The 17,110-nt window shown below is 37.3% G+C and overlaps 1 pseudogene; it reads right to left on the bottom strand.

The window, feature by feature from the left end:
- Nucleotides 1-6,539: 6,539 nt before the first annotated feature.
- On the bottom strand, nucleotides 6,540-7,061 carry LOC132508602 (rab9 effector protein with kelch motifs-like; annotated as a pseudogene).
- Nucleotides 7,062-17,110: the final 10,049 nt, after the last annotated feature.

Below are 17,110 nucleotides of genomic sequence, written 5' to 3'. Positions count from 1 at the left end.
GTCCCAAGCATGCATGATCTAGCAATCATCTGTTTAGATCTGTACTAACTACATTCATTAACTACATTCATTAACTACATTCATTACAAATTGTCAGCAAAACTCACCAGGCATTTGAAGAAAATCTCTAACATAAAAAATGAAAACAAAAATAAACAGAAAAAGAAGTAAGAAAAAAATATAATTCAGGAAGAAAAAAAAGCTTTAGTGACTATAAAGTCTAGAAAAAGATAGATGTTTTAAGTATAAACAAGAAGAGGATACTATAAAAGGAAAAAAAAAAATAAGATACTGTGTGTCCAAGGAGGGACTCTTGTAATTAGAGAATATGATCATAGTAATACTTTGAATAAGTCAATAGAAGTTTTAAAGGAAAATTTGTCACTTTCCTTAAAATGATAAGAATGGTAAAAATGTATCATTTTTTTTGACTCAATCCCTAATCTCTTCCTTCACAGATACCTGCTGTCTGTGACACCTGGACCTTTCACGATAGTGCAGTGTAAACCATAACGTGCCTTGTTGCATATGTGCCAACTTTCTTATCTTTGTTGGATTCAGTTGCCATCCATCCATCCATTCTTCTATACTCAATTTTCCAGAATGTTGAAATATCTTGACTTTTTGTGTCTCCTCTTCCGTTCTTTTGTATGTTTGTGCAGTAATACTTTTTTGTTGATTATCTCACTGCCATTTTAGTGAGATATTATGTGGGAATTAAGATAATTGTTTATTCAATTTACAATAATTAACCTCAAGAATGCCAGAATTTTTATACTTTATTTTTTTCTTTAAAAATAGGACAATTTGTTTAAAAATCATTTGAGAATATGGGTTGTCAAAATAAATTAATAAAGAGTAGAACTTTTCCAGTTGAAATGGAAACAAGGGAGATAAAACCTAATTGGATTTCATCTTTCTTATCAGCCCTCAAGAAAGTGTCAGCAAATGGAGTCCATACAAATATGATCATAAAACATTGGTTAGGGTTCAGTACCAGACTATAGCAACCACTTTATCTAATTCAAGCATACATTTATTGCCAGGAATTCTTTTGTTAGGCTAGAAGAATGGACTCAACATACAGCTCTGATTCCTTGTAATATCACTACTTCTGCTGTGATTGGGAAAGCACTTACCTCTGTTTAGAAAACTACCAGATTAGGAAACCTCTGCAATAACCTGCACCAGCAAAATAGTCATTTCCCCCAAATTCTTTCTTCCTTCCTAACTGTGATTCAACTTGATGTTTGGAGCAAATTCATTTCTTTGATGGAACTTCAATCACATCTGGAATGCAATGGCAGGAAATTCTCAGAAGTACTTTTCAATCTCTTTGGTATCTTCTGGAAAAAGGGAAGGGTGGGTGTTAAGAAAGTTAATTTATTATTTAGCCATCCATCTCTCTATCTAACTACATCTGCAGCAGCTTGCTTTGTTCATACAACAATACAACTTGGATATTTTAGCTCTGCTTAAAAAGAAATACAAATAATTCCAAGTGATTGAATGAATTCTTCATCCATGCTCATCTCTACCCAGGCTTAAGAGTGGAGAAGTCAGAGGCTTGGATTGATTCATGGTTTGGGTTTTGTATGGTGAGTGTAAAAGTAGAACAAGAATGCAGACAATTGAAATGAATAGTTGAGAGACTACAGTCTTTGAAAAGAAAGAACATCCAGAAAACACTAATACTATCCTTATAGTACTTATGGTATTAATCAATTTATTAGATAAAATCCTTACCTGCAATGAGTAAAACCCATTTTAGCTAGTGTAAGAAGGAAATAATATAATAAAGTTTATTAGAAAATTCACAGAACTGTTTCAGAGCCAGAAAATCAGACTTGAAGGCTACTCTATCACAAAGACCTAAATTGTACTGAAGAGTGGCTTTGGCTGAAACAATATTATATGGATTTAGTCACAGACCCTGCAGATAGCATTGCTGATGCTGGGCGGTTTGTATTACTCTTTAAGACTCGTCATTTTACTACAGAAAACTGGCTTCCTCAGCCAACATACTTAATAGAATGAATTCCAGGCAGCTCTAGTTTCTTCATGGTGCTTCTAATTAAGAGTATGATGCCTGTGTTTTAGTTTCAAAAGAGTGTGCTTGAATTTGACAAAACATGGAACAATGAGTTCGGAAAAATCCAAATGTCTTCTACAATAGGACTGAAGAGAAATTATAGGAAATCGAGAGAACTAGTAAAATAGAATGTTGACAACACTGGTTGTGTTATTAGGATTTAATATTTAATTGATACAGCCATTGCAGAAAATGCAAGTATTTTGAATATAGTAGTCACTAAATAAAAGTCTGCAAAATAATTAAAGGATGGTAATACCTAATAAATACAATAAATATGTATAATAAAAAATAACCTAAAATGTGCATGAATAAAAAGCAACTATTCCCACATTTAAACTAAGATTTAAAAATTTTGTATATATTAGCAACACACAACAATTCTAGTAACAATGGAAAATAAATGGCAAAACAAACTTACTAATAGCTTATTATTGGAATTTTAGTAACTCCAGCAAAATGCTGAAGTATTTTTAAAAATACTTTGCATCAGCTCAAAATTTTCCAAATGTTTGATTTCCTTTGCATGCTAGAGAATTTTAAGTTGTATCACACATATATAAATGATACACAGTGATATAAATAGAAAATAGGTCTTTGAGTATACTTTCTAGAAATTAATATATCAGAAATTATCACTTTTGTTTCTTAAAGTTGTAATGAATAACTTTAATATGCACTTCAAATTATTAATGTATTTTGGCAAGAAAATAAACTCTCTTTAGAGCAACAGTTTCGAGGCAAAACCTGGGTGTCTCTCACTGTTTTACTTATTCTGGTAGCAGAGACACTATTAGATAAATTTCATCATGCAAATGTCTCTTTCTAAATAAACAGAATCAACATTTTCTACAAGGATCTGCTTCAAGCAACACTTACTATAACTATCACTTCAGATCTACTGTTTTCAGAACATTTTTTATGTTATCTCAATAGAAATTGTTTATATTAATGGATTGTCATATATGCTTGCTGTTTATTTCATACTTATTTTATTGTAATATTTACAATTCTTTTCTAAAATTATTTTTATTTACTTTGAGATTTTGACTGGATCACATCTTACTTCATAGTAACAAAGGATGAGAGTTAGTAAAAAACAAATTATTGACATATTATCTCATGTATCATAAAGTTTAAAGAGAGGGTTGAAGGTAAATAGAGATAAAAGGGAGTTGGAAATAGAAGAATAATAAAGATGAAAGGGAGGTAGAGGAAAAAATTTTAAGAGAGCTGAAATAAGAAAGAGGGGAAAGAAGGTTTGATATAAAAAATGAGATGGAAGCAAGAAGCTAGAAAACAGAAGAGAAAATAAATTGACATAAAGCATCTAAGAAAGAAATTACACAGTTTGTTGATAGAGGAGAAAAGGAGTCGTTTTTCTTAAATGTTTGTAAAATAAAAGAAGTCTAATCATGTCTTTAGATGAATAGTATTGCATGGATCTTATAGGAAGAATATGAGAATATAACTGTCACAGTGAGTCACATCAACTCCAGAGATCCAGCATACTTTCTTTGATGTTTCTCAGAAAAACATGCTAGTTGCCTTCCACACCCAAACCTCGGGGAGTCTGTGATCCCTAGCTTCCTTTCGGTAACCCACTATAAACTCCATTCATGAATATATCTAAGCCTTTCCTGAACCTATTTATATTTTCAGACTATATAACCTTCTGGGATAATGGCTTGCATATGTTTACTACCAACTGTGTAAAGTACAAAGCGTAAATCCCTTTTATCTTTTACCCTACATTGGGCATCCTCTAGTCCTGATGCACTTTAATTTGGTGAAAGGAATCCATCTTCACCTTTCATGATCTGGCAAAGTTTGAATCCATGCAGTCTCATCTACAGTTTTATAAAACTGAATGTTCTAACTTTTTACAATATTTTGACATAGAAGCAAAGGTTTGCCAGAGCTTTACTTTTAATTAGTTACATGTTTTGAGAGAAATTATCTCATATTTCTAGGTCCCCAAGTTATCTATAAATCAAAGTGCTTGAGCATGTTTAAAATTTCTTCCTTCTTCTTACTTGCTTGTACATTACCACCCATCCCACCCCACCCCTAGGAGGGGGGAAAAAAAGATGTGGAAGAGAGGAAGAAAACTGCATTGTAGATGAGTACATGGTCTTTAGAGTTAAACCACCAGGATTCAAATTCCACTTCCTCCACTTAGCTCTATACCTTTAAGCAATTTACTTACTTCTCCATACTTTCATTTCTTCATCAGTAAATTGGGGATAATAATAGTTTCAGCTTCATAAGGCTATATTTTGTTACCAAATGTGTGTTATGTGTATGTGTGTGTTTAACTTAAATCAGCATCTACTATATAAAATCACTACATAAAAGCTGGCACATGTACACACACACGGAGAAAGAGCGAGACAGTGAGAGCAACACACCTCCATGAACTGGTGCCTTTATGTGATCATCCTATGTTGACTCTGGCCTTGACCTTGTGACTTGCTTAAGCCAATGGACATCAGTGATGAGAAACAAGTCTATTTTGAAAAGTCTTTCTACGTGGGGCTTTCAGAATTTTCCTGAGACCACCATGTAAAGAAGTCCAGTCTAGCCTATCTGGAGGCTACATAGAGCAAGAAGTCCGGTCATCCCAGCTAGAGCCCAGATCCCAGTTGACCAACAAATTGCCTACAGCCACATGAGTTTGCTCAGGTGAGACAAGCAGAAGGACCACCCAGCCTTCTGGTATGGGTGGTATGGGTCCTATGATAAGGACCATCATAGAATCATGATAAAAAGTGGTTGCTGTTTAAAATCAATAAATTTAGGGTGATTAGTTACATAGTCCACAGATATATACAACTGATAGTTTGATCTCTGATTCTTCTCTATGTGCTAGTTTTGAGGGTTTATGACAGCAACTAAAAATTCACATAAAGCTAAACTAATAAATTCAAATCCCATTCTGTATTATGAGAAGTTCACACTATGTGTACACATGTGACAAATATATGCAATTGCATTAAATTGAACAGATCAGTGATGTCTAATATAGTGTTCTCTGGGAAAAAGACTTGGAGATAGAGACTCCAGGGCAGGAATTTTATTGAGGAATGTTTTTAGGATTAATATATGTGAGGTAGTCAGGTAACAGGGCTGGACAATGGGAGAAGTTAAACTGCAGTGTAGTTGATGCAAGGGTCTCAACATCACACAAGGGCTCTGGAGCTGTGATGGCCCTTCAGCATTGTTCCTTGGTAGCACAGCTGTGATTAGTCGCTGGATGAGAACTGCCTTCAGGGAGAGATTTTTAACCTTGGGTGAGGCAGAGGCAATATTTTTCTTTTTTTCTCCTTTATTTACAAGTAATTTAAAAATTGACATATAATTGACATATAACATTTCATGTTTCAGGTGTGTAACAAAATGATTAGATATTTGTACATATTGTGTAATGATCACCACAATAAGTCCAGTTAACATCTATCACCATACATAGTTACAATTTTTTTCACTATGGTAAGAATTTTTAAGATATGTTCTGTTTCCACGTCTTGGCTATTGTAAACAGCACTGCAATGAACATTGGGGTGCATGTATCCTTTTGAACTACGTTTTTCTCCAGATATATGCCCAGGAATGGAATTGCTGGATCATATGGTAGCTCTATTTTTAGTTTTTAAAATTTTTATTTATTTATTTATTTATTTTGCGGTACGCGGGCCTCTCACCATTGTGGCCTCGCCCGTTGTGGAGCACAGGCTCTGGATGCGCAGTCTCAGCGGCCATGGCTCACGGGCCCAGCCGCTCTGCGGCATGTGGGATCTTCCCGGACCGGGGCACGAACCTGTATCCCCTGCATCGGCAGGCGGACCCTCAACCACTGCGCCACCAGGAAAGCCCTATTTTTAGTTTTTTGAGGAACCTCCATACTGTTCTCCATAGTGGCTGTACCAATTCCTAAGTGTCCATCGACAGATGAATGGATAAAGAAGATGTGGTACATATATACAATGGAATATTAATCAGCCATTAAAAAGAATGAAACAATGCAGTTGCAGCAACATGAGTGGACCTGGAGATTATCATACTAAGTGAAGTAAGTTAGACAAAGACAGATATCATATGATATTGTTTATATGCAGAATCTAGAAAAATAAAAGATACGAATGAACTTATTTACAAAACAGAAACAGACTCACAGACTTAGAGAACAAACATCACTACCAGGGGGAATGGTGGGAGGGAGGGATAGATTGGCAGTTTGGGATTGACATGTACACACTGCTATATTTAAAACTGATAACTAACAAGGACCTACTGTACAAAAGTTTAAAAAATTTTTTAAAAAGTTATGTTCTGTTAGCAACTTTCAAATATATAATATGGTGTTGTTAACTATAGTCACCATGCTGTACATTACATTTCCAAGACTTATTTTATCAATCTTTTCTTTCATAAAATATGGGTTTTATTAGTCAGCTACAGTCATAATATGATCATTATAGATTTTCCTTTTTTTATTTGTCCCACCAAACACAAAGCAGAGTTATTTGCCAGTCTAATTTTCCTCATGTGGGTCACAACTTTGGTTTGCCAATAAAATTCCCTTTCTCAGCTTCACAGTTGAGAGTGACAGAAACTGACTCTTCCTTCTCAGATGTAGACATCACAAGCCTTGGAATGATAAACATGGGATGGTCCAATTGCAGGGAGGAAGGAGAAGGTGTCAAATTTAAGCAGGGTCCAATGCTTCTGTTCTACCTGATATTGGTACATTCTGTCCAGTGCTCTTGTGAGAGCCATTTTCTAATGAGGTACATGTGTTTCTCAACCATCACAGCTAAATGTGTGGCACAACCTATATAAAGGGCCCCAGTGTGACTCAGCTTCCACAAATTCATGTCATTTATATCAGTGCAATGGAGGTCATCATGGATTTTTCACCTGATGAGCCTCTGTGGATGCAAAGCTTTGTCCCTGCTGCCATCTTCATATGATTTTCCCAGGAAAATTGTTTTTTATTTTTGCGGTACGCAGGCCTCTCACTGTTGTGGCCTCTCCCGTTGCGGAGCACAGGCTCCGGACATGCAGGCTCAGCGGCCACGGCTCACGGGCCCAGCCACTCTGCGGCATGTGGGATCTTCCCAGACCGGGGCACGAACCCGCGTCCCCTGCATTAGTAGGTGGACTCTCAACCACTGCGCCACCAGGGAAGCCTGGAAAATTGTTTTTTAATGGGTCTTTTGCTGAGACCAGGTTAGAATGTTTGCATCCCACAGGGGTTGACTGTCTCACTTTCCTCAACTGAAGACGTACAACAGGTTTCCAAAGATTTCTAATAGGGGGTGGAATGTTTTTGGTCATGGTGGGGGGTGAGGGGGCTTATGGTCATCTCTAGAATGGTCCAGGTTCTGGCTTCAGAATTTTAGGACTTGCCGACAATCTTGATTTCCTGGCTGCCCAGTGCTTCTAAACACCCTGATGCCACATCTATAGGGTACACATCTGAGAAGCTCACATTTGAATTTTGTCCCCCAGTGATGAAGATCTTCCCTCTCTTGAAGTCACAACTGGGGGTAATCATGAGCAGCTATGACCATGAAGGACAAATGTATACCATGTTTCTTTCTTGGGCTTCTCTCTAGGCTTCAAGACTGGCAGCAACTTCATGGTGTCCCCACCAGACTAAATTTCAAAAGAGGAGGTCCTGGGCTTCCCTGGTGGTGCAGTGGTTGAGAGTCCGCCTGCCGATGCAGGGGACGCGGGTTCGTGCCCCAGTCTGGGAAGATCCCACATACCGCGGAGCGGCTGGGCCCGTGAGCTGTGGCCGCTGAGCCTGCGCGTCCGGAGCCTGTGCTCCGCAAAGGGAGAGGCCACAACAGTGAGAGGCCCGCATACCGCCAAAAAAAAAAAAAAAAAAGAGGAGGTCCTGATAAATTCATTCAGTTGTCTCCAGAACCCACCAAAGCATAAAGTAGAAGTCAGTGAGCAATGAGTGAATTAAGAATGAAAATGGTTGAATAGATGAATGAATGAATACAACCAGATGCCTAGGCCATTGATTGCCATTCTCAAAGCACAGAATTCAGCAGTGAAGACTTCCTGTAGGCAGAAGGCCTCCTGCACCGGTCCCTGTTACAGTCCTGTTCCTGTGTAGCAGCCTTGGAAGGGGGAGACAGGATTGGGAAAGAAGAGGCTGGTTTCTTTAGTTCCATGATGCAAGCCAGAGTCCAAGTATGCCTTCTCTATCCCTTACCACTGTGCCCAGGTCCAGTTATCTAAGAGCCTGGCTTCTGGGATAAGAAGCACCTTGATATTTGTAAGGAGAAATCTGGACAGTACTACACAGCATTCACTAACCATGGTTTGCCACAACATATAGCAATATAAAACCTTTGTAGAAATTCCTTCTATGGAAATTTCTGAAAGACTAAGAAGACAACAGACTTAGGAAAATATGCTTTGAATGAAAGCAAATTGGTTAAGTAGCCATTTAAAATATTGGAAATTTATTTATTTATTTATTTATTTATTTATTTTTGTGGTACGTGGGCCTCTCACTGTTGTGGCCTCTCGCGTTGTGGAGCACAGGCTCCAGACGCACAGTCTCAGCAGCCATGGCTCACGGGCCTAGCCGCTCCGCGGCATGTGGGATCTTCCCAGACGGGGGCATGAACCCGTGTCCCCTGCATCGGCAGGTGGACTCTCAACCACTGCGCCACCAGGGAAGCCCAAAATATTAGAAATTTAAAAGACAGATACAAAATCTATTTGAACATACAACTATATATTTGCAATTAGGTAAACTAAATATGTTTAGAAAAATGAGGAGATATAGAAATGATCAAAGCAATCTCTTTGAATTAAGGCCATTGCACTGAAAATGGTTGGTAGGTAGATAAAAAGGGTGAATATGAATCTCTTCCTCCCCTCTATGTTTTAATCTTGGGACAAAAAAATAAAAACTCAAATAAAAATTATCCACACACTCATTCTTTCCTTCAAGCATGTAAGAGAATATGCTTTTTGGATTAAATAGGCCACATTAAACACTCACACAAACCACTAAATAATGATGACTTGACAGATGAGAAGCTGATTTCTTTCAAATAAATTAAGTTTGAAACAAGTAGTCCAGAGCTGGTATGGCAGCCCCTTGCTGTCCTCTAGATTTTTGCTTGGCCATCCTTAGTTATAGCCCTCATTGATTTAAGATGGCTGCTGAAGCATCAGCCATCACATCTGTATCCCAGTTATTAAGATGGAGTTAGAAAGGGAGCAAGTGCCCAATGTTTTTGAAGAAATTTTCTTAAGCACTCAACCCTTTAATTTGTAAATTATTACCTGGAAATTAGTCACATGGCCAGAGCTAGCTACAAGGAACTCATCCAGTTATATGTCTAGCTTAATGGGCAGGGTCTCTGGATGATTGCTGATTCTTTATCAGATCCAATAGCTCTTTATTTTTTATTAACTTACTAAACTAAAAGGAAAGTTATCTACCTGATACACACCCAGAAGAGAAGGAGTAGGGAGAATGACATAAAAATTCCATTTAGAACAAGTATAGAGTAGAAAACGCTGACATCATTAGCTCATCAAAATGATGGGCAGGAGTAATGGGGCTCCTTAAACTACTTGTAGAACAGAATCCTCCGTTACATTATCTGTCTGTTCTACTTCTGCTTTCTGGAGAAGCTCTCCTGCCATTGACCTCTCTGGTTCCTTGTTTTACCTTCCTGATGGGGAAGGTGAAGGTGGGGGGCAGGTAGTTCTTCCTGTTCCATGACCCTCCACAGCTATTTCTAATGTAAGAAATGGAAATTGTCATTTCATGGAGTTTGCAGATTCTAGAGACCATTTCCTTCCAGGACAGGTTCAAGTACTATTAAAGTTTTAATAATAATAACCATTGCAGTCCAGGTTTGTGTTTTCTTTTGGCTTTCAGATCTGGTAGTTTCTAAGCCTGATTCTAACTTGAGATCATTTAAAAGAATCAGCTTGTGTAGGAAGACAACATACTTCATCTAATCTTTGCCGCTAGCTTGCCTTCCATTGTCTGACAGAGAACTATTAATGGAAGGCCGTTTAAAAAGCATTGGGGCCAGTGATTTATCTCCTGCTAAGGCTGCTTTTTCAGAATAGACTTCTAAATGCTTCAGTTTGAGCACAGAGCATTTGTCTTTTTTTTTAATCTTGAAAGTTTCCAACTTTTAAAAAATTTTATTATCTTTTAAAAAACTTTATTGAGGGATAATTGGGAATAATTGCCAACTATAATTGTATATTTTTAAATGTACAACTTGATTTAAAAAAACCTTCTTATTGGGGTATAATTGTTTTACAATGTTGTGTTAGTTTCTACTGTACAGAAAAGTGAAGTAGAGTTCCCTGTAATATAGAGCAGGTTATCATTAGTTATCTATTTTATACATATTAGTGTATTTATGTGAAAGGCTCCAGATTTAATGCATTTAGATTGTGGACCACAGAGAGAGAACACATCTCTAACATCTCTGCTGATAAGCGGGATCTAGTCTGAGTTAATCAATTCTAAAACTGTTAAAATCAGCAAGAAGCAGCCAGTGTAGACAACATTCTAATTTTTCCACATTTTCCCTTAAGGCCATTTAGTTTGCTTTTTGACTGCTTTCCAAGGAAAGGTAGGCAGCAGTTTGACCAAATATTTTAGTATTAAATGATAAATGTTGCCAACTTCCCAGCCTATGATATGGAGGATGTTAAAGCAACTGGATTAAGCCCAAGATGATGTCATTCATGCTAAGCCCCATATCAACAAACCAACAATATCTAGGCTCAGCTCTCCCAGAAAAGGAAGGCCTAGGTCAACCAATCAGCAATTGACTGCTCAACACAAGTCATTTGACCTGGCTCCTAAGACTTTCCTTAGCTCCTTATAAGGAAACTATCCCTGCTTTAACAAATCAGCAAATGCCCAGTCTAACTTCCTTGTTCCTGCTGAGTTTGGTCTATAAAAGTGCTTGTACAACTCTTCTGAGCTCCTTTCTATCTTCTAGATTGGATGCTGCCCAATTCATGAATAGCTGAATCAAGCCAATAACATCTTTCAAGTTTACTCAGATGAATTTTGGTCTTTAACAGGGGCACAGTTAATGTTCCAATATTTCAATGTTTCATGCTCATGTAACAAATTCTGTATATATTAGGATTGTGATAGAGACCCAAAAAGTACTTGCTTAAAAAATACATGGAATGGGCTTCCCTGGTGGCGCAGTGGTTGAGAGTCCACCTGCCGATGCAGGGGACACGGGTTCGTGCCCCCGTCCGGGAAGATCCCACATGCCGCGGAGCGGCTGGGCCCGTGAGCCATGGCCACTGAGCCTGCGCGTCAGGAGCCTGTGCTCCGCAACGGGAGAGGCCACAACAGTGAGAGGCCCGCGTACCGCAAAAAAAAAAAAAAATACATGGATTTATTTCTGTCTTTGATAGTCAAGTAGTCCAGGGCTGGGGGACAAGACCCTGATGCTACCAGGAGCCCTGGTCTCTATCTTTATTGTGTATCATTCCAGTGAATAACACTTATGCATAAGGTCAACTGAAGGCTCAAGGGGGCTGCTCCAATTCTGATCATTATGCCTACATGACAAACCATAAGCAGGAAATTATTCAATGGAACTGACAAATTAGGAAGCGCACCCCTTTTTTGTTCCTCTAACTTGAGTCATCTTGCTTAGTAATCTTCCTAGTTGTTCCACTTAACACTTATATATCATTATTCAAACATAGTCATCTGGTTGGCAAAGCCCCAAGAGGGTTAGGAATAGTTGTCTTTTATTCTAGGTGGCAATGTGTCCATCTGAAAATTGGTTTTATGCTACTAGGGAAGAAGAGAATGGTGATTGAGATAGGCAGCTCACAGAGGAAAATAAGAGGGGGAAGGAGAGATGAGCAGAATGAAAGAGATTTATTTCAAAACAGGAAGTATAAAGATGTTCTTTTCTTCTCTGGCTAAATGGCTTGGAAATTGTTGTTGGTACCATTTCTAGGAAATTAATATTACTATAGTGTGTTATCCATAACATCTTAGGGACAGCACTTTAATTGATCCAAATCAGGATACTGTAGGATTGAGAAAAGACACTATTCATATGTTGGAATAATGGATATAAATTGGAATCCTCTTGGGTAAATCAAAGTATATGAGTACTCTTACCTCACTGCCTCCTGTCATTTACCCTCTCAGTTGTCTACAGCTAGGACTACTGTTACTCTGGCATAATAATAGTAATTACCTTTATTAGTAGATCAAAGTATATTCACAGATACTTTGCTTGTTGTTCTCAACAAATTGTTGAAAAATTTTCAAAACAAATTTAATAAAAAATTTTTGAAATAAACTTGTTTAAGCCAAGAGTTAAAATAATTATTCAAATTCACAATAGAAGGGATAAAATCAGAATCTGAACCTTGGTGTGTCTGATGCCAAGTTCTTGTCTTGATTCACCAAGCCACATTTTTAAGAGCATCCCTTCTTTAAAGATAGGAATATCTATGTGAGTCAGTAATATGCCCCATCATCAGAAGGTATATGTGCAGGTATAGTTTAGAACACCTCCAGTCAGTACTAGAGTGACATATCAGAAATTATGGTCCTGCTCTGGACTGCAGTGTACCAAGTCATGTAGTATTTACTTGGGCTTGTCTGGAGTTGGGAACTTTGTGGACCGTTTGCTGTTATACTTTAAAACAGATATAACTAATCAATCTTGACATTTTCTCTCACTTGACTTGACTTGGCATCATAATCCTTTTCAACACAGCATTTCAAAGAGCCCCTTCAAGAATGGGCATAAAGGAAGTGACAGCAAAATGGTAGAAGGCAGTGCCTTGCTCTCATACTCCCACAGAAATATTGAAAAATAAGCAGAAACTGTCAGAACCAAATTTGTCAGAACTCTGGAAAGTGGTCAAAAGTTTACAGTAGCCAGGTAAATGCTGAATCAAGAAAAAGGTAAATGTAAAATCATATCACCTCACACCAGTCAGAATGGCCATCATCAAAAAATCTACAAACAGTAAATGCTGGAGAGGATGTGGAGAAAAGGGAAGCCTCTTGCACTGTTGGTGGGAATGTATATTGATACAGCCACTATGGAGAACAGTATAGAGGTTCCTTTAAAAACTAAAAATAGAACTACCATATGACCCAGCAATCCCACTACTGGGCATATACCCTGAGAACACCATAATTCAAAAAGAGTCATGTACCACAATGTTCATTGCAGCTCTATTTACAACAGCCAGGACATGGAAGCAACCTAAGTGTCCATTGACAGATGAATGGATAAAGAAGATGTGGCATGTATATACAATGGAATATTACTCAACCATAAAGATAAATTAAGTTATTTGTAGTGAGGTGGATGGACCTAGAGTCTGTCATGCAGAGTGAAGCAAGTCAGGAAGAGAAAAACAAATACCATATGGTAACAGATATATATGGAATATAAAAAAAAAAGTTATGAAGAACCTAGGGACAGGACAGGAATAAAGATGCAGACATAGAGAATGGACTTGAGGACACGGGGAGGGGGAAGGGTAAGCTGGGACGAAGTGAGAAAGTGGCATGGACATATATACACTACCAAATGTAAATTAGATGGCTAATGGGAAGCAGCCACATAGCACAGGGAGATCAGCCCAGTGCTTTGTGATCACCTAGAGGGGTGGGATAGAGAGGGTGGGAGGAAGATGCAAGAGGGAAGAGATATTGGGATATATGTATATGTATAGCTGATTCACTTTGTTATAAAGCAGAAACTAACACACCATTGTAAAGCAATTATACTCCAATAAAGATGTTAAAAAAATAAATAAAATAAAATCATAGGAAAGTTTTGTGGTGCTTTTACTTGCCCTTGCTCAGCCTCTCACCATGGTGGTGGAAGTGTTGGTTTTAAAGTGGAAGCAGCTTGTATTATCAGGGGAAACCCACTGATTCCAGAGGAAACAAAGCAGAACTATGTGCAAATTATTGTGTTTATCTGTTCTAACCTGTCTGGGAGCTACCTGAAGGACTGGTGCAAGGCACTTATCTCTATTGCTTAACTGGAAGTCAAGTGGTGGGCATTGCTCAAAAATACTGCAAGGTGAACTAACAATCCTCATGTGCCTGGGACAAAAGATTATAGTCAATAAAACAATAGACCACCTAAGACCCAGGAACAAAAACTGAGAGAGTTTCTTTGGGAAATTAGAACACTCAAAAGCATCATCTATATAGGGAAATTTGCAAATATGTGCATATGCCCAGGTTACAATACATGCTCAGAGAATGCTTGAGAAAATCCTCAGCTTTCATTTTGGGCTGATCCATAGACTTGTGTAAGCCTGGGTAAGTGTGGAATGAAAGCCCTGGCACAGAACCAATATGCAAGGACTAGCTCCTTTTTTATGACTTCTAGCTTTCAGCGATATCTCTGTCAATCTCTAGCTGAACACAATCTGGGGAGCAGAATTGGCAGCTGTACATGGCATGAATGCAGTATTTGAGGGAATAGTTTGGGGTCACTGGACAGGTAAACTACTATAGCGTTCAAGAATTGAAAAATCAGCAGACCCTGGGTAAAGGAGAGAATGATTTCCAGAATTACCATATGATCAGATTTAAATACCCAATTTTCAACAACAACAAAAAATTACAAGGCTTACAACAAAACAGGGAATAATGGCCCATTCTAGGAACAAAGAAATTTGAGAGAAATCCATCCCTACAGAAGGTAAGACTTACCAGGCAAAATCTTTGAAACAAATGTTTTAAGAATGCTCAAATGACTAAAGGAGGACATGGGTAAAGAACTAAAAGAAATCAGGAAAATGACATGTGAACAAAATCAAAATACCAATCGAGATGTAGAAATTACAAAAAAGAAACAAACAGAAATTCTGGAGCTGAAAGGTACAATAACTAAATGAAAAATTCACTAGAGGGATTCAATATCAAATTTGAGCAGGTAGAAGAAAGAACCAATGAACTTGTAGATAGGACAATTGAAATGATTTATTCAGGATCAGAAAGAAAGGTGAACAGAGCCTGGGAGATATGTTGGAGACCATCAAGAGGACCAACATGCTCACTGTGGGAATGACTACCAGAAAGAGATGAGATAAATCAAGGGGCAGAAAGTGTATTTGAAGAAATAATGGCTGAAAAGTCCCCCAAATTTATGAAATACATGAATCTACACATCCAAGAGGCTCAATGAACTCTAAACAGGATAAACTCAGAGACTCACCCGGAAATACATTATAATCAGACTTTTGAAAACCAAAGACAAAGAGAGAATCTTGAAAGCAGCAAGAGAGAAGTGACTGGCTAAAGTCAAGGGATCCTCAATAAGGTATCTGTTTTGATCACAGTGGAATAAAGCTCAATTAATAACAAAAGAAAAACTGGAAATTTCACAAATATGTGGAAATTAACAGTATATTCTTAAACAACCAATAGATACAAGAAGAAATTGCAAAGGAAATTAAAACTATTTAGAGACAAATGAAACAAAAATAAAACATACAAAACTTAACGGGATGCAGCAAATGTATGCTTAGTGGAAAATTTATAACTATGAATGCCTGTATTAAAATAAAAAAGACTTAAAATTAATAACCTAATTCTATACTTTAAGGAAGAAGAAAAAGAACAAATTATATCCAAAGCTAGCAGAAGGGAGGGAAAAAATTTAGAGTGGAGGTAAATAAAATAAGCAATAGAAAAGCAATAGACTCAATAAAACCAGAAGTTGATTCCTTAAAAATATCAACAAAGTTAAAAAATCTTTAGCTAGACTGAATAAGAAAAAAAAAAAAAAGAGAGAGAGAAGCCACAAATAAATAAAATGAGAAATGAAAGTGGAGATGTTACTACTGACCTTAAAGAAATGAAAAAGATCATAAGAGAACACTATGAACAATTATACACCAATAAATTAGATAACTAGATAAAATATACAGATTCCTAGAAACACACAAACTACCTAAACTGACTCAAGTTGAAAAGAATAGACTTAATAGTTAGAAATAGACCCACATGGAGATGTTCAACTGATTTTCAACTAAGGTGTCAAGTAAATTCAAAGGAGAAAGGATTGTGCTTTAATCTTGTGGTGCAAGAAAAATTGAATATTCACTTAAAAATTAAGCCCTCAATTCACAACATACACACACACACACAAATTCAAAATTGATTATAGAATAAAAAAAGGAAAATTAAAAGAAAAATCTTTTAGAAGAAAATGTAGGAGAAAATATGCAGAATCTTAGAGTAGAATTTTTAAGAATTGATTTTTAAAAATTAATATTTAAGAAAATATTTCTTAATAAAGTGCTTTTAAAAGTATTAATATGTGTGGTTATATGCATTTACTGTTTTTGATTGATGTTGACAAGCATCTGTCTAAGTAAGTCGGTGTTCCAGGCTCATTTTACATATTGATAAGGAACTAGTCCATATGGCAAATCCATATGCAATGAGAAGAGAGAAGGGGAACAGAAAAACAGGAAAAGTGGCAGTCATCATAAAATTTAGTAAGATGTATTTTTTTTTTTTTTTCAGTATGCGGGCCTCTCACTGTTGTGACCTCTCCCATTGCGGAGCCCAGGCTCCGGACGAGCAGGCTCAGCGGCCATGGCTCACGGGCCCAGCTGCTCTGCGGCATGTGGGATCTTCCCGGACCGGGGCACGAACCAGTGTCCCCCGCATCGGCAGGTGGACTGTCAACCACTGCGCCACCAGGGAAGCCCTAGTAAGATGTATTTTAAAAATAATGAATACCTTGGTATACATGTGGCTATTAAGTTTGTTTTTTGAAACCTAATATTTAATATTTATTACCTATTGAAGTTAAAGTGTAAACTTGTCAGTATTGAGCTGGAGTTTGAGCTGGAGAAACATGGAAAACCGGAATTAAAAATTTTGAATCAATAATTTCAGGAAATGATATGTATAAAGTTGTATCTGGGGTAAATATAATATGAAATATATCTAGGTTAAATCTCATCCAA

The sequence above is a fragment of the Lagenorhynchus albirostris genome, chromosome 18, assembly GCF_949774975.1.
Source record: "Lagenorhynchus albirostris chromosome 18, mLagAlb1.1, whole genome shotgun sequence".
Taxonomy (NCBI): Eukaryota; Metazoa; Chordata; class Mammalia; order Artiodactyla; family Delphinidae; genus Lagenorhynchus; species Lagenorhynchus albirostris.
The sequence above is the reverse complement of the archived record's forward strand: the minus strand, read 5'-3'. Positions and strand labels throughout refer to the sequence as shown.